At 37.0% G+C, this 19,174-nt stretch overlaps 1 pseudogene; it reads left to right on the top strand.

Annotated features, from left to right (window-relative positions):
• LOC113915896 overlaps window positions 1–12,359 on the top strand; it is a 35,946-nt pseudogene extending 23,587 nt beyond the window's left edge.
• Window positions 12,360–19,174: the final 6,815 nt, after the last annotated feature.

Here is a 19,174-nt window from a genome sequence, read left to right as displayed (position 1 = left end):
GAGTGTCTGCCTAGAAGAACTTAGAGTGTAGTGTCTGCTGTCCTATCCTGCGATGATAGAAATGTTCTTCATTCTGCACTGCCCAATAGAGTAGCTACTAGCTGCCTATGACTCTTGAGCACTTGAAATGTAGCTGGTGGGACTAAGAAACAATTTTTAATTTCATTTAATTTTAATTAATTAGGCTAGTGGCTAATGTATGGACAGTGTGGGTCTATTGGAAAAAAAATACTTGAATCAAGTGAATATAATATTACCACTGTGCTAGGTGCTAAGAAACATTAGGTCCTGAGTGCTCTGAAAACTAGTAATAGGAGGATTTGACCAATTCAGGAAGGTCAGGAAAAACTTCTCTAAGGAAGTGGCAAGAGAGAAGAAATCTGAAAGAGGAGTAGGGGTCAACCATATAGAGTGGGATATGACAGAAGGCACTGAGAATAAAAAGGAAATGATATTATGTAATAGTTTGGGAGAAGCAGAGGGTGTTAGGGGTAACTGGGGCCAGACCTTACGGGGCATTATAGGTCACATAAGGGATTTTGCTGTTTAGCCTAGGGACAGGGTTATTAGCAATCAGAGGTTGAGGGTTTGAATGTATGTGAAGTGATTGCATTGGCATCTTTGAAAAGTTCCCTCTGGTTACAGTGTACAGAACACAATGAAGGATGCAAGAGAAAGAGCTGAGAGATCAGTAAATTATCTACGGAATGGTCCAGATGGCTAGTGAGAGTAAGTGGCTTGAATCCAGGTGGATTTGTGGGATACGTAGAAAGCAAAATTGACATATCCTGGAAGAAAACTGGATATGAGAAATAAGATCTTGGAACTGGGTGACAGTTCAACTTGCACATCCTAGCAGATGGAGATGCCACTGACTAAACAGAAAAGACGGTGGGAGGAGTAGTTCTAGAGGGAATGTTGTTAAGTTTGATTTACTCAGAGACATCCAAATGGTCTGTTGAATAGGCAGCAACTCAGAGGGAGGTAAGGGTTAAAGATTGAAACTGATGGTCCATTAGTGAATAGTGTATTAGTACTAGTACTTCTGTCCCCCTGATAATGTCATGTATTTTTGGCAAGTTGCCACAGTGCTTGTTAATTAATCCAGAAAAGGCAGTGTGTGCAAATAGAATACATCCAATGCAATGCAATAATTATAGCAGTAGTGTAAATGGAGTAGTCAAATGGGGAAAAAATGCTGGCAGGGTTCATTTATTACAACTTCATAAGAAAGTAAAACTATCTAAGGAGATGGGGAATAGGAAGTGAGAAATTCACACACAGTGGATGCTCCATACAACTACAAAGGAACAGAAGAATAGAAGGATTCAATTCAAATAGAGCTCTCAGAGAACCCAACTGAACTAGAAGAGAACACTGTAGTTCAGGCATAACAGATGGAAACAGATATACGGGGAAATGGAGACAAGAGTGAGTGACACATAATTAACAGCTGTGGACATTTTAAAATTAATTAATTTGTTCAGTTTCGGCTTATGGGTGATAATTTTATTTGAATACAGGTAAATTGAATATTTAATCAAAAATAATGTCACAATATAATTGACAATACAAATTGGGAAGTTGGTCAAGTCTTTCATGTTCTTCCTATACACTGTTGTCATCTTAGAAGCATGTCACCTCTTAAATTGGTAAAAAGAAGACTCATCAATTTTAAACAATCTGCTCTCAGCTAACCATATGGACAATTGCATTTGTCTTCCTGCTACTCCATTAGCTGAGATCAATTTCTTCCATTTAAAATTCTTCCTATTGGACTATCGGCTAGTGGAGAAATAAATTATAGAAAATGATTATAACTGTTCCAATCAACAGTTTTATAACTTGCCCTGAAAATCACAGCACTAAGAACACAAATCTCCATTTGCCTCCAAATAATAAAAACCATGTTGACTGTAGCTATGATTCTTGGAAATGTGTTCAGACTGTTTCAGGACATAAAAGAAACAGAGTCTAAATCTAATCTGAATATTTCAAGCCAAAGCATTGTACACTTTCATGCTACCAACACCTGTCCAGTCCCTTCCTTCCCACCCTTCCTACCCAGAGCCAGATGCTAAGAGGAGTGTGGGATATACCCCTTCCAATATAAGTTTTTATACTACATCTATGAATACAAAAACAACATATAGCATTACTTTGGGCTTAATCTATGTAAATGCTATTCTATAATATGAATCATTCTAAAACTTGCTTTTTCATCCACCTTTGATTTTAAGATTTCTCTATGTTGATATGTATAACTCTAGTTTGTTTTAATTGCTATTAATTGTCCAATATATAAATAAGCTACGTTTTTTTCATTTCTCTTTGAGTGGTTTTTCACTATTACAAAAATATCACAATGAATATATTTTGCATATTTTCCTACTTTCATGAGCAAGAGGTTCTAGATCAACCTAGATCTTTCTAGATCTAGGTCAAGAGAGTCTTAGGCTGTCATTTCACTAGACATTGACAAGTGTCTCAAAAAGTGACGGGAATTATTAACACTCTTAGCAGGAGTGGGCAAGATCTTTTTCACACACGTTTGACTTGATGTTTGCCAAATAGGGTGTGAAATGGTATCTCATTTTAATCTTTTTCCCTGATTAATAGTATCCCTGATTAAGTTAAGCATCTTTTTTATGTCTATTGTCTATTTCGCTTATCTCTTCTTTGAACTGCTGGTTCATATCTTTTGTCCATTTTTATACTCACCTATCACTTTCTCCATAGCTCTTTACATACCATATGGGTCTGGCTATCTCTCCCAGTGTTCCAAATGAGAAAATACAAAAAGTTTTGTACAACTTCAATACAAAAATATTTATGTATAAAGATAAAATCATAAAATGTCTGTGTCACATTTCATATTAATGTCATTTCAAATGCATATTTTAAATCATACATTACATAATAAAATATTTTTAAAATATTGCTTTCTCCTTCACATTTCTTAAACAATTTTATTCAAATTTCTAATAAGCATGTCCAACATCAGCGTTTGCCATCTTTGAGCCACTTTGTGCATCACTTACAGTTTTCTCAAGCAGATATCTTCACTTCTATTCAGATAAATTTTGAATCTGTGTTTAATACACTCACAAGACTTTGTTCCAAGCTACCAAATACCATTTGCTATTCATGATCTTCACAATATGATCATGGACAATACTGCTTCTTGTGCCAGTTATCTTTCATTTCTACCTTCAGATCCACTCCCTTTCCTACTCCAGCCTACTTTCTGCCCTGGAAAGCTGACTTATGTGGACCAGACACCCAGAATTCCTTGGTCTCAGACTTCCTGCTAGGGTCAGCCTATGGCAAGTCTAACAGGATGTGAGAGGGAGGATTGAGACTGAGGTTGGGGCATTTATTCTGTGTCTCTTTCTCTTAAACATCAGCCCAGTCTGGCTGCATCACTGGACAGAAGGCCATTGCTCCTCTCAAGGCTCCGAGCCCCTCAAGACTTTCTTCTTCCATGTCCAGAAACCTGTCCCTTCCTTTGCTTTACTTTTGCAGACCTAGGAGGGGACAGAGTTCTGAGTCTGCTAGCCCTGGTTCCTGCACTTTTCCTTGCCACCTTCCTTATTTCCCACCACACTTTATAATTAGTCTTTTGATTAATAAATCATCCTTGAATTGTCCTAACTTGAATATGCCATTAATTTCCCATTGAGGAAACTGACTGATTTCAACATTTTAAAAATAATCTTTAGAAGGCTTGTATTTTATAATACCCAACACTTGCAATTTCAGGTCATTTCCCAGGAATACATAATCTATATTAAACTACATCATTTCATTTATTTTGTTGTTTTAACCAACTCCAACCTGAGTCTTTTACAAAATGCAAAAATATCACTGACTAGGTGGTTTTAGGCTGCCCATATATTTTAGATAAGCTCTGTTTTCTGAGCAGCCATTTTCAAGAAATAAACATTGCCTTAGATTTCATCATTTATTTTCATCATTTATTTGTATTTATTTTATTTTTTTTATTCATTGTCCATCATTCTGGATCCTAATCTTCTTCGTGTTGCAAATCTCTTCTTCTCATCTATCACTTGACTTTTAAATTTGTTTGTGTTGTGTTTTGTTGAAAGGAATTTGTTTTAATTTAGACAAATTCATCTTTTAATTCATAACTTTTGGGTTTTATCTCTTCTTTAAGAAATTCTTCCTTACCCCAGTTTCACAAAGATATTCTTTAGGTTTACTTCTGAATTGTTTCCTTTTTTACATTCTGATATGCAATATGAGATAGAGATCTACTTTTATATTTTTCCATATGGAGAGCCAATTGGCATACCCATCTACTCGATAATGATTTCTCCAATGATTTGAATGCCACCTCTGTTAGCAGGGTCCAGTATATGCATGGTTTGGTATATGCAGCTCTGTCTTCTGCTCCACTGTGCATTCCTGCACCAATTCTAAACCATGGTTCTATAATGAGTCATGATATCTAGCAGAACAGATGTACTCATTATGTCTTTGTTCAAAATTCTTGATTATTTTTGGCCTTTGTACTGCTAAAATAGATGACTTCTCCATAAAACAAAATATGAACAGTATCCCTTGGAGGTGGCCACTATTCTTCCATCTGAATTTTGGAATCTGTCTCGTTACATAAAAAATCCTGCTGGAATTGTGAGTGAGATTACATTAACTTTGTAAATTAATTTGAGAAAGAGAATTATTGTTTTCCTTTAAATTCTCCCAAATATTCTATAGTTGAGAGCTGGGGGAGGCACTTTCCTTATCAGCTTCAGTTTAGAAGACATCTCCAAGATGGCATTCGGAAAGGTATCATCGGTCCAACAGAGTAAAAATACTGAAGTCATTGGTCATTTATTGATCCACTTGCTCAGCATATTTTGTGAGTGCCAGGTGTGTTCATATTTTTTGTCCCCAGAAATACAAAGATTTTTCTCCTAAGAGATCCCATAGGAACACATGTGAGCATGTTAAAAACAAATTGTATCACATTTCCTTCAGATTTACAATAGGAAGAAAAAACAAACAAGGACAAAATTGCTTCAGTAGTTAAATTTTGATCCTTATCCTTCCTATAAACTAGCTTTGGAAAGAATACCTTAATTTATTGGAAATTGTTCACATTTCCCATAACTTGATGCAACACTTTTCTTTTTAGTGTGATTCTCTACAGCTGTAATGAATGAAGCCTCTAAATTTGACTACTAGGTAGAACTAGTAAAGGAAACTTACTGTGCTTAGGTGTTTTTTATCTGATTGCATGAAGAAAATATAATATTTAGTTGCTATTTTTAAAATGTTGACATCCCTAAAAATCACACATTTAAAAAGTATTCAAAGATTCCACATTTAATCAGAGTTCAAAGTATCTCACAGGAATTACTATTTGTTTTTAAGCTTCATGATATTTTTCAAATATGTAGAACAAATAAATTAAAACATTTTAAATACATTACATTAAATACATTTAAATACATTAGAAAGGTTAAGCACAGACAAACTATCTTCTTTGGACTTATATAAATTCACAGAAGGATCTCAAATTATAATGAACAGCAACAAATTAGAAATTTAAATCAGAGTGAAATATTCTTAGCACCTCAGTCTTTAACAATCTCCGGAAATCAGCTGCATACTTTATTAATGTATCTATGAGAATTTAGTTGGTTCATTCAATTATTTATTAATACCAACAGTAATGGAGGGTACACACTATCTGAAACTCTGTTACCATTCAGAAAATGTAACAGAGTAGCTAATAATAAACATAATAATAAACACTGTGGTAGTGTGTCTCTCTTTATTAAATTAAATGGTGGTTTATTGATGCTAAATTGATTAATATGTTTTTAGCTGAGTTCTCTCCACTTGTAATTATTCTCGGATCCTTAAATGTATTAAGAAAATTGGTATCACTGTTCTCCATACATGTTCGGATCAATGTATTATGTATCCAAAACTATGTTTGGAAAAATTCTGGTCAAGCTAAGCTCCATGGGGCAGATTTATCCACCTTAATATATCGTATGTTCTAGACTCATCACAGAAGCATCAAATGAATTCAAAGAGCAAAAGTCAAACAAAAGATGTGACAAGCAGTTGCCACTTTAACAAAATCTGAAATCTAAAATCCCATCTCAAAATTTAGGACTATGAAGCTATTTTACATATTTAGTCCAACTCTGATATCAGCTTCTTATAATTTTTCCCACATCTAGTGTTCATTTAGGGAACTTTTTTGTTTGTTTGTTAAAGAACAACAGATGGGAGTAATCATAGCTGAAACCCTCACCCCTCCTCCCCTGTTGCTGTCCCAATCCTTCCCAAGGACACATCTGGGCTTGGGATGGGACCTTTTTATAGTTTTCTCAAGAGCATGTGACTAATACATTTCATGTGTTGAATTAAAAGCCTTTTTGTGTGCACCGTGTACAGTGAGGACCCCCATGTGTTTCCGAGATCTCATGTCTAAACTCTCACACTGTGAACCTTTAATGTCTCACTCTCAAATCAAATACATTAAATCAGAATGAGTGGGTGGTTAGAAATGAATAGTTATAAATTAAGAATGTGTCCTGGAACATTACCATTGGCAGATCTGCTCAAATCAGTGTATAAACCTCCCCACCTAGAATTGTCATCCTTTAGAGAAGGAAGGTCTCCACACAACATCAGGTCCAATCTCCTTACTGTACAGATGAGGAAACCAAAGTACAAAGAGATGATATGATACGCCCAAGATTATACAGCTTGTTAATAATTGATCCAGGACTAGAACTCAGTTCTCCTAATTTGCATCTAGGGTCCTTTTCATTATACCTTAAACATGTGGCTAAAATTTTAGAGCCAGAGTTAAGGAAAGCAATTTGTATCCCTACCATTATTAGGCACTGTGCAATCCCTGGAGTTATAAAGATAAGTAATTTAGGAATCCTGCTCTCTCAGGGTTTACCACTCCAGGGAGACAAAGATAACAAATAAATAACTACCCACTGCAGTAACTACTAAAGGTACATTAGCAAAGGGCTGAGAAACCCCAAGGACAAAGCAACTCCTTACCTGAGAATTAATATTTTATTAGATCTTGAAGGGGGAGTAGGCAATTGCCAGCAAAGAAGGGTTGCTCTAGGCAGAGAATAAGCAAAGGAGGACAACAGAGTCTTAAATGCTTTGGTGTGTTCTTCGAATTGAACTACACAAAAAGGAATAGTACAAGATGAGGTTGACAAGATCCACTGAGTCAAAGCTGAGAAGTTTCAACTAAGTAATTTTAGCCACTTAAATTTACTAGATTTTCAGATCACATAGTTGTATTACTGAATAATCATTTTGAAAACTGGCATTGATTAAATGCTTAACTATTTTTAGACCAGAGTGCAAAGAGATTAAGGTCAGGGACATAAGTTGGGAATTGTTATGACTCACTCCAAGAAGGAAAAGATAATGACAAAATAGAAGAGCTGTGTCTTATTTTGAAATTTAAATGAATTGGTAGATTTAGATAGAGCTTACAAATAGAATAGAGGAAAGAAAAGACTGGATAAAACACTACAGTTTCTGACTTGGAAAGCTCAGTGATACCATTCACCAAGATCAAGAATAAAAAGTATTAACTCTGAGAGTAAGAGAATGAGTACTTCACTTAAGACTTTGGCAAATAGGGCATAAAAATCTAGAAAAAGCTTACTTGATCCTATGAAGGAAATTTAGAGATGTTCTGTGCAGTATGAAGTACCCAGTCTTTTATAATTAATAACAGAGTACTTCTCTGACTCAGGGATTACAGCTGGGACCATAGAAATGAAAGCAATATTAGTTTAAATAATTATTTACTCACAGTTGACTATACACGCAAATATAATTATAACAAACAGATTTTGAAAGTAGCTGTTTCCTGTTTGTCTAAGTACAATCTTTTACCACTGGCATCTAAATAAAAACAGTATCATTAATTAAGATACTGGAGTTCAGTTTTAAATGGCCTTTACTGAATGCCTACCAGGTATAAAAATTGTACCTCATTGCCAGGAAATGTAGAGAAAAATAAGACACATTTCAAAAGATTTACAGCTTGGAGGGTGAAGAATAGCAAATATAAGTTTCCAAAATGCAGAATAAAATACCCGGAAGAGTGGTGAGGAGTAAGGGAAGAGCTCTTGGGAAAAAGATACTTTTGTTGACTCATGAAGCAGGAAGAGTTTAAGAATTAGTGTTGACAATAACAAATGAGAAAAGGCATTCAAGCCTGGTCAGTCTGGGAGAATAGTACAAAAAACTGCATGGATGAGGAAAAGGGTTAAAAGATTCAAGGAATATCACAGTTGACTGGTATGATTGTAACTTGGAGTATCTGAAAGTGAATGGATTGAGTTCCCATTGGAATGATAAATTGAAGTCAGCTTGTGAAGGCCTTCAAAATGAAATGAGGTCTAGACATGGCAGAGACAACAGAACTTTGGGAGACATAGGGAAGTATAATAGGGCAATGCAGAGGCTCTGATGTGGAAACCCTTGCCTCCTAGATGACTGGGCTGCATCATTCATATTGCAAAGACTGGCCTAAGACTAAGCTTCCCACAAGACTGCTTTTTACATTGCCACACCCTAGTTTTCATTTGACCCTGTCCCCCACCTCACCAAATTAGAAATATTACAAAACCTTGCTTAATGTACAAAATACATGGATTTCTCAAAGAGTCTTACATCCAAATTGAAATTAGCAATGATTATTAAAATAATGATAATAATAAAATTAGTAACAATAGCTAGTATTTGGAGCACTCTCTTTTTACCAAGAGTGTGCTAATTGTGTTATGTTTGTTAGCTGGTCCCTAGATCATCTTTTCAGGAGGGTACATTGTCATACCAATTTTACCACTGAGAAAAGTTTAGATCTTTCCACTCTGGAGTAGCTTGAGAGTGGGGTAATTAGTATTAAAGCCCAGCACTGCTGGACATAAAAGCTTTCCTCTTTCCCTTATCCCACACTTGGCAGCCACTCCTCTACAATCCAAGAACAATTTTTAAGACATTCTCCTTCCAAAAGTCTCATTTTTTATAACCCTCTGTAATCCAAGGTAGTTGTAACTTATAAAGACACATAAGTGGAGTTACATTGCATCTTTTAATGTGAAATCTCTAAAAGGAAGGGGTGAAATAAAGGAAGAGGCAAGGAAACCAGAACATTTGGGATTGTCATTTCTCAAGGACTACTCTGGTAAAAGAACCATGGTTATTCTCTAAGGACTCAGAAATAAACTCCCTCTGAGTCAGTGAATTTAGCTGTAAAGCAGATGATCTATCAGAGCCATTCTAAACCAATGATTCATTGACCTTGGAAATCTGGCTAGTTGGATATCTAATAAGAACACCCCCTTCAGTTTAATATATGAGAAACTTACTCCACACCCAAGTGAAGAGTACAGGGGACTTCGAGAAATTTTAAATTGTTTTTTCCAAACACAGAACCTGGGGAGATTCCTTCTCTTTCAAGAATGAGTAAAGCAATACTAAATAACATAAAGAAAGGAGGTCCCTTAGGGACACAGAGCACACACATAAAATGATTTACCTTAAGAAACCAAAGATATTTTTAGAAATTATCAACTTCATATTTTTTATTTTATTTTATTATGTTATGTTACATTACATCACCATACATTACATCACTAGTTTTTGATGTAGTATTCCATGATTCACTGTTTTCATATAACACCCAGTGCTCCATTCAATATGTGCCCTCTTTAATACCCATCACCAGGCTAACCCATTCCCCAAACCCCTCCCCTCTAGAACCCTCAGTCTGTTTCTCAGAGTCCATAGTCTCTCATGGTTGGTCTCCCCCTCCGATTTCCCCCTGTTCATTTTTCCCTTCACTACTATCTTCTTCTTTTTTTTAACATATAATGTATTACTTGTTTCAGAGGTACAGGTCTGTGATTCAACAGTCTTACACACTTCACAGCGCTCACCATAGCACATACCCCCCCAATGTCCATCACCCAGCCACCCCATCCCTCCACCCCCCACCACTCCAGCAACCCTCAATTTGTTTCCTGAGATTAAGAATTCTTCATATCAGTGAGATCATATGATACATCTTTCTCTGACTGACTTATTTCACTCAGCATAATACCCTCCAGTTCCATCCACGTCATTGCAAATGGCAAGATCTCATTCCTTGTGATGGCTGAATAATATTCCATTGTAGATATATACCACATCTTTTTATCCATTCATCTGTCGATGGACATCTTGGCTCTTTCCACAGTTTGGCTATTGTGGACATTGCTGCTATAAACATTGGGGTGCACGTACCCCTTCAGATCACTACATTTGTATCTTTGGGGTAAATACCCAGTTATCAACTTTGTATTTTTAATAAAATTAAAAGAAAACAGGCTTTTTGAAATATAAGTCAAGAAATAAGTTTAAAGTAGAATAAACTAGAATAAATGCTAAGCTTTAAATTAAGAAGGACTTGAACATTATAAGAAAAGAATGTAGTAAGGGGAAAATCTTGTATTCTCATTACCAATTCGCTTGCCAAAAACAATTATAAAAGCTGAATCAAACACATTTTTGAAAGTTTGAAAGCATCAGCGAAGGCATTAGAGAACAACCAAGACAATCAGGAGTTGAGGGGCAAAGGCCCCACAGAAAAGAGGGGCAGATTAAGATGAACCCACTTTGATGACTAGCTTTTCCCTCAGAGACATTGGTAATTTGGACCATCATTTTTAAACACAAGTGGTAGATTGTGGCTTAAAGCAGTTTCATCAGGCTGGGGAGAACAGACCAAGGGTGACAAAACATAACAAGGAGAAAGGAACAACAGGATAATCCAAATTGCAGCAGCATTTTGCCCTTGAGGAATTTCCAACTCCTAAGCCTTTCCAATGAAGAGCGAGACTTGAAATCCCAACCAAAAAACCCTAGCTGAGATGCCAAAGTGTAAAGCCAAGACTCCAGGAGTCTATCAGTACTAGAGAGACAGAAGTTGGAATTTGTGACCCACCCATGAGGAGACATAATAAACATCCCAGGATTCCAGTTGAGATATAAAATGGAAGAAAGTCATATTTTTTAAAATTCCCTATATAATTTAAATATCAATAATAAAAATCAAATATACAAGAGATTAGTTAGGCAAAGTAAAATTTGGATCCCTATAGGCCAAAATTTCTGGGTTATTGTTTTAGATGTTGTTAAAAATATTGACCTTGAAAAGTGAGAATAAATGAATAAATCACTCAAAATTAGATAGACACAAATAAAGCCATGAAGTTATTTTTAAAAAAGTAGAATTGAGGGGCACTTGGGTGGCTCAGTCATTAAGCATCTACCTTGGGCCCGGGTCGTGATCCCAGGCTCCTGGCATCCAGCCCCGCATTGGGCTCCCTGCTCCGCGGGAAGACTGCTTCCCCCCTCCCCCTCCCCCTGCTTGTGTTCCCTCCCTTGCTGTGTCTCTCTCTGTCAAATAAATAAACAAAATCTTTAAAAAAAAGAAGAAGGGAGAATTGACAGATTTATCTGACACACAACTAAAAAATTAGTTATTAACTACCGCGTGGACCTCGCTGACCCCCTGTTGTCCCAGGTGGTCAGCTGCCCCCTGTCTAAAGAACGCAGCCCTCCTTGGTCCAGGGGTATTGCAGGCAACAAGAATCCTTCACACAGGGCAGCCAAGTCTTGCCCCTGTACCACCTCTTCCTGGATTTAGAGGAAATGTTCATTTGGGGCTGATCCCCAAGCAATTCTTCCAGTTCCTTTTTCCCAAAACTGGGGTAACAGAACCTTAATGTGCTTGGAACTGGGCTTATCTTATATTTTCTGCCCATAGAAATATATGTGATTACTGCAGAGACCTTCTCTGCTATATCAACAATAGGGTTACAAATTTATGTAGTTAAAAAATATGGTATCTCAAAAAAAAATAGTACCTCTATTGAAGAATTTGCTGATAAACTCAATGAGCAAAAAGTTGCCCAACTAGAAGTGAAAGAGGCTTCCATCAAACAGATCAGATGCAAATGATACGCGGAAGTCACAGCAGGCACTGGTTCAAAAGTGCCATTACCTTTTTGATGTCTAGATGAATAACATTACGCTGACACTGGAGTTTACTTACCAGGAACAGCTACATAGAGTAAACAAGGAGGTGAAGAATTGCCTGGACTATCATATCTCTGGGCACAACATGAAGCATCGAAAGGAACAAGAGTACATGATAAACTGGGTGGAGAAGCAACATGGTGCAGAGCATCTCTACACAGCAGGAAAAGGAGACAATTGCCAAGTGCATTGCAGATCTAAAGCTGCTTGCAAAGAAGGCTCAAGCACAGGTAGTTCTGTAAATGCATCTATCCCAATGGAGACAGCTAGAAGTAACTAAGAAAACTAGTCTATGTGATAAAATCGTTCTGTATTGCTGTCTACTGAAGTTACACTTAACCTTTCCTAAAAATGAAAAGTTTGAATTTCATATAGTGAGAAAATTAAAACAACTTATTTTGTTTATCCTTCTTGCTCTGTATTTTGAGTTGTTCCTTGATCACTTTTGAATGAGCAGTTTGCTTTTAATAAATTTGTTGCCTGACTAAAAAAATAAAAATTAAATTAAATTAAAAATTAGTTCTTTTCACTATTAAGAATGATATTAGCTGTGGGTTTGTTGTATTTGCCCTTATCTGTGGAAGTACATTTCTTCTATACCTTATTTATGAGCGTTTTTATCATAAAAGGATGTTGAATGTTGTCAAATGCTTTTTCTGTATCTATTGAGATGATCATATAATTTTTATTCTTTATTCTGTTAATGTTGTATTTCACAGTTACTGATCTGTGTATGTTGAACTTCTTTGCACTCAAGGATAGATCTCACTTGATCATACTGTATGATCATTTTAATATGCTGTTGAATTTGGTTTGCTAGTATTTTGTTCAGAATTTTTGCATCTATGTTCACAGGGATATATTGGCCTGAAATTTTGTTTTCTTGTAGCGTCCTTGCTTGGCTTTCATATGAGGGTATTGCTGGTCTCATAAAATGAGTTTGGAGGTGTTCCCTCTTCTTCCATTTTTGGAAGAGTTTGAAAATTAGCATTAATTCTTTAAATGTTTGTAAAATTCAGCTGTGAGGCCATCTGGTCCTGGGCTTTTCTTTGTTGGAAAGTTTTCAGTTACTGATTCAATCTCTTTACCCATTGTTGGCCCATTCATATTTTCTATTTCTATTTCTTCAGGATTCAGTCTTGGTTTCTATGTTTCTAGGAATTTATCCATTTCTTCTAGGTTGTCCAATTTGTAGGTGTATACTTGTTCATGGTAGTCTCTTAAGATACTCTGTATTTCTGTGGTGTCAGTTGTAATGTCTCCTATCTCATTTATAATTTTATCTATTTGAGTCCTCTCTCCTTTTATCTTGGTAACTCTACTTAAATGTTTACCAAATTTACATTTCTTAAAAATTTTTTTATGTTAATCACCATACATTACATCATTAGTTTCTGATGTAGTGTTCCATGATTCATTTTTTGTGCATAACGCCCAGTGCTCCACGCAGAACGTGCCCTCTTTAATACCCATCACCAGGCTAACCCATTCCCCCCCCTTGGAACTCTCAGTTTGTTTTTGAGAGTCCATCGTCTCTCATGGTTCATCTCCCCCTCCGACTTACTCCCCTTCATCCTTCCCCTTCTGCTATCTTCTTCTTTTTTTTTCTTAACATATATTGCATTATTTGTTTCAGAAGTACAGATCTGTGATTCAACAGTCTTGCACAATTCACAGCACTCACCATAGCACATACCCTCCCCAATGTCTATCACCCAGCGACCCCATCCCTCCCCCACCACCACTCCAGCCAACCCTCAGTTTGTTTCCTGAGATTAAGAATTCCTTGTATCAGTGAGATCATATGATACATGTCTTTCTCTGATTGACTTATTTCACTCAGCATAACACCCTCCAGTTCCATCCACATTGTTGCAAAAGGCAAGATCTCATTCCTTTTGATGTCTGCATAATATTCCATTGTGTATATACACCACCTCTTCTTTATCCATTCATCTGTCGATGGACATCTTGGGTCTTTCCACAGTTTGGCTATTGTGGACATTGCTGCTGTAAACATTGGGGTGCACGTACCCCTTCGGATCCCTACATTTGTAAGTTTGTGGTAAATACCCAGTAGTGCAATTGCTGGATCGTAAGGTAGCTCTATTTTCAACTGTTTGAGGAACCTCCATACTGTTTTCCAGAGGGGTTGCACCAGCTTGCATTCCCACCAACAGTGCAGGAGGGTTCCCCTTTCTCCACATCCCCACCAACATCTGTCGTTTCCTGACTTGTTAATTTTAGCCATTTTGACTGGTGTGAGGTGGTATCTCATTGAGGTTTTGATTTGGATTTCCCTGATGCCGAGCGATGTTGAGCACTTTTTCATGTGTCTGTTGGCCATTTGGATGTCTTCTTTGGAAAAATGTCTGTTCATGTCTTCTGCCCATTTCTTGATTGGATTATTTGTTCTTTGGGTGTTGAGTTTGATAAGTTCTTTATAGATTTTGGATACTAGCCCTTTATCTGATATGTCATTTGCAAATATTTTCTCCCATTCTGTCGGTTGTCTTTTGGTTTTGTGGACTGTTTCTTTTGCTGTGCAAAAGCTTTTTATCTTGATGAAATCCTAATAGTTCATTTTTGCCCTTGCTTCCCTTGCCTTTGGCGATGTGTCTAGGAAGAAGTTGCTGCGGCTGAGGTCGAAGAGGTTGCTACCTGTGTTCTCCTTTAAGATTTGGATGGACTCCTGTCTCATGTTTAGGTCTTTCAACCATTTTGAGGCTATTTTTGTGTGTGGTGTAAGGAAATGGTCCAGTTTCATTCTTCTGCATGTGGCTGTCCAATTTTCCCAACACCATTTGTTGAAGAGACTGTCTTTTTGCCATTGGACATTCTTTCCTGCTTTGTCAAAGATTAGTTGACCATACAGCTGAGGGTCCATTTCTGGGCTCTCTATTCTGTTCCATTGATCTGTGTGTCTGTTTTTGTGCCAGTACCATACTGTCTTGATGATGACAGCTTTGTCATAGAGCTGGAAGTCCGGAATTGTGATGCCGCCAGCTTTGCTTTTCTTTTTCAATATTCCTCTGCTTATTCGGGGTCTCTTCTGGTTCCATACAAATTTTAGGATTCTTTGTTCCATTTCTTTGAAAAAAGTGGATGGTATTTTGATAGGGATTGCATTGAATGTGTAGATTGCTCTAGGTAGCATTGACATCTTCACAATGTTTGTTCTTCCAATCCATGAGCATGGAACGTTTTTCCATTTCTTCGTGTCTTCTTCGATTTCTTTCATGAGTATTTTATAGTTTTCTGAGTACAGATCCTTTGCGTCTTTGGTTAAATTTATTCCTAGGTATCTTATGGTTTTGGGTGCAATTGTAAATGGGATCGACTCCTTGATTTGTCTCTCTTCTGTCTTGTTGTTGGTGTATAGGAATGCCACTGATCTCTGTGCATTGATTTTATATCCTGCTACTTTACTGAATCCCAGTATGAGTTCTAGCAGTTTTGGGGTGGAGTCTTTTGGGTTTTCCACATACACTATCATATCATCTGCAAAGAGTGAGACTTTGACTTCCTCTTTGCCGATTTGGATGCCTTTGATTTCTTTTTGTTGTCTGATTGCTGTGGCTAGGACTTCTAATACTATGTTGAATAGCAGTGGTGATAGTGGACATCCCTGCCGCGTTCCTGACCTTAGGGAGAAAGCTCTCAGCTTTTCCCCATTGAGAATGATATTCGCTGTAGGTTTTTCATAGATGGCTTTTATGATATTGAGGTATGTACCCTCTATCCCTATACTCTGAAGAGTTTTGATCAAGAAAGGATGCTGTACTTTGTCAAATGCTTTTTCTGCGTCTATTGAGAGGATCATATGATTCTTGTTCTTTCTTTTGTTAATGTATTGTATCACGTTGATTGATTTGCGGATGTTGAACCAACCTTGCAGCCCAGGGATAAATCCCACTTGGTCATGGTGAATAATCCTTTTAATGTACTGTTGGATCCTATTGGCTGGTATTTTGGTGAGAATTTTTGCATCCATGTTCATCAAGGATATTGGTCTGTAATTCTCCTTTTTGATGGGGTCTTTGTCTGGTTTTGGGATCAAGGTAATGGTGGCCTTATAAAATGAGTATGGAAGTTCTCCTTCCATTTCTATTTTTTGGAACATTTTCAGGAGAATAGGTATTAATTCTTCTTTAAATGTCTGATAGAATTCCCCTGGGAAGCCATCCGGCCCCGGGCTTTTGTTTGTTGGGAGATTTTTGATGATTGCTTCAATTTCCTTAGTGGTTATAGGTCTGTTCAGGATTTCTATTTCTTCCTGGTTCAATTTTGGTAGTTGATATATCTCTAGGAATGCACCCATTTCTTCCAGGTTATCTAATTTGCTGGCATAGAGTTGCTCATAATATGTTCTTATAATTGTTTGTATTTCTTTGGTGTTGGTTGTGATCTCTCCTCTTTCATTCATAATTTTGTTGATTTGGGTCATTTCTCTTTTCTTTTTGATAAGTCTGGCCAGGGGTTTATCAATCTTGTTAATTCTTTCAAAGAACCAGCTCCTAGTTTCGTTGATCTGTTCTACTGTTCTTTTGGTTTCTAGTTCATTGATTTCTGCTCTGATCTTTATTATTTCTCTTCTCCTGCTGAGTTTAGGCTTTCTTTGCTGTTTTTTCTCCAGCTCCTTTAGGTGTAGGGTTAGGTTGTGTATTTGAGACCTTTCTTGTTTCTTGAGAAAGGCTTGTATTGCTATATACTTTCCTCTCAGGGCTGCCTTTGCTGCATCCCAAAGATTTTGAACAGTTGTGTTTTCATTTTCATTGGTTTCCATGAATTTTTTTAATTCTTCTTTAATTTCCTGGTTGACCCATTCATTCTTTAGTAGGATGCTCTTTAACCTCCATGTATTTGAGTTCTTTCCGACTTTCCTCTTGTGATTGGGTTCTAGTTTCAATGCATTGTGGTCTGAAAATATGCAGGGAATAATCCCAATCTTTTGGTACCAGTTGAGACCTGATTTGTGACCTAGGATGTGATCTATTCTGGAGAATGTTCCATGGGCACTAGAGAAGAATGTGTATTCTGTTGATTTGGGATGGAATGTTCTGAATATATCTGTGAAGTCCATTTGGTCCAGTGTTTCATTTAAAGTCTTTATTTCCTTGTTGATCTTTTTTTAGATGATCTGTCCATTTCAGTCAGGGGGGTATTAAAGTCCCCCACTATTATTGTATTGTTGTCAATGTGTTTCTTCGCTTTTGTTATTAATTGCCTTATATAATTGGCTGCTCCCATGTTAGGGGCCTAGATATTTACAATTGTTAGATCTTCTTGTTGGGTAGACCCTTTACGTAGGATATAGTGTCCTTCTTCATCTCTTATTACAGTCTTTGTTTTAAAATCTAATTTGTCTGATATAAGGATTGCCACCCCAGCTTTCTTTTGGTGTCCATCAGCATGGTAAATGGTTTTCCACCCCCTCACTTTCAATCTGGGGGTGTCTTTGGGTCTAAAATGAGTCTCTTGCAGACAGCATATGGATGGGTCTTGTTTTTTAATCCAATCTGATAGCCTGTGTCTTTTGATTGGGGCATTGAGCCCATTTACATTCAGGGTAACTATTGAAAGGTATGAATTTAGTGCCATTGTATTGCCTGTAAGGTGACTGTTACTGTATATTGTCTCTGTTCCTTTCTGATCTATGCTGCTTTTAGGTTCTCTCTTTGCTTAGAGGACCCCTTTCAATATTCTTGGAGGGCTGGTTTCGTGTTTGTAAATTCCTTTAGTTTTTGTTTGTCCTGGAAGCTTTTGATCTCTCCTTCTATTTTCAATGACAGCCTAGCTGGATATAGTATTCTTGGCTGCATATTTTTCTCGTTTAGTGCTCTGAAGATATCATGCCAGTCCTTTCTGGCCTGCCAGGTCTCTGTGGATAGGTCTGTTGCCAACCTAATGTTTCTACCATTGTAGGTTACATATCTCTTCTCCCGAGCTGCTTTCGAGATTTTCTCTTTGTCTCTGAGACTCGTAAGTTTTCCTATTAGATGTTGGGGTGTTGACCTATTTTTACTGATTTTGAGAGGGGTTCTCTGTGCCTCCTGGATTTTGATGGCTGTTTCCTTCCCCACATTAGGGAAGTTCTCTGCTATAATTTGCTCCAATATACCTTCTGCCCCTCTCTCTCTTTCTTCTTCTTCTGGGATCCCAATTATTCTAATGTTGTTTCGTCTTATTGTATCACTTCTCTCTCAAATTCTGCCCTCGTGATCCAGTAGTTGTTTACCTCTCTTTTTCTTAGCCTCTTTATTTTCCATCATTTGGTCTTCTATATCACTGATTCTCTCTTCTGCCTCATTTATCCTGGCAGTTAGTGCCCCCATTTTTGAGTGCACCTCATTAATAGCCTCTTTAATTTCGACTTGGTTAGATTTTAGTTCTTTTATTTCTCCAGAACGGGTTTCTCTAATAACTTCCACGCTTTTTTCAAGCCCAGCTAGTATCTTTAAAGTCATGATTCTGAACTCTAGGTCCGACATTGTACTAATGTCCGTATTGAGTAGGTCCCTGGCTGACGGTACTATCTCTTGTTCTTTTTGCTTAGGTGATTTTTTTCGTCTTGTCATTTTGTCCAGAGGAGAATAGATGAATGAGAGAACAAAATGCTAACAGGTTAACAACGTCCCCAGCAAATATACTCTATACAAATCAGAAAAGACCTGAAACCAGGGGAAAAGAAAGGGAAAGAAAGATAAAGAGGAAAAAAAAGAAAGATAAAGATAAAAACAAACAAAAACAGACCAAAACAAAAAAAAACAGAATATGATCAAATACGATCAGGCTAGTGCATAGATCAGTGCCACACACTAGATTTTGGGCGTACTTTGGTCTGTTAGAAGAAAGTACCTCCTAAAATTTTAAAGAAAGAAAGACTTATATGTGTACAAAATAAGGGTTGATACAATGAAGGGATGGAAGATGACTGTAAAGATGAAAATTATAAAAGATTTTATAAAGGAATTGGTAAGAAGTTGTTTGAAAAAGAAAGAAGAAGATTAAAAAAAAAGAAAAAAAAGGGAGAGAATGTGGTCAGGCAGGAGACTAG

Source organism: Zalophus californianus, chromosome 1 (assembly GCF_009762305.2).
Source record: "Zalophus californianus isolate mZalCal1 chromosome 1, mZalCal1.pri.v2, whole genome shotgun sequence".
NCBI classification, from domain to species: Eukaryota; Metazoa; Chordata; class Mammalia; order Carnivora; family Otariidae; genus Zalophus; species Zalophus californianus.
Note: the sequence above shows the minus strand (reverse complement) of the source record. Positions and strands in the feature narration are given on the sequence as shown.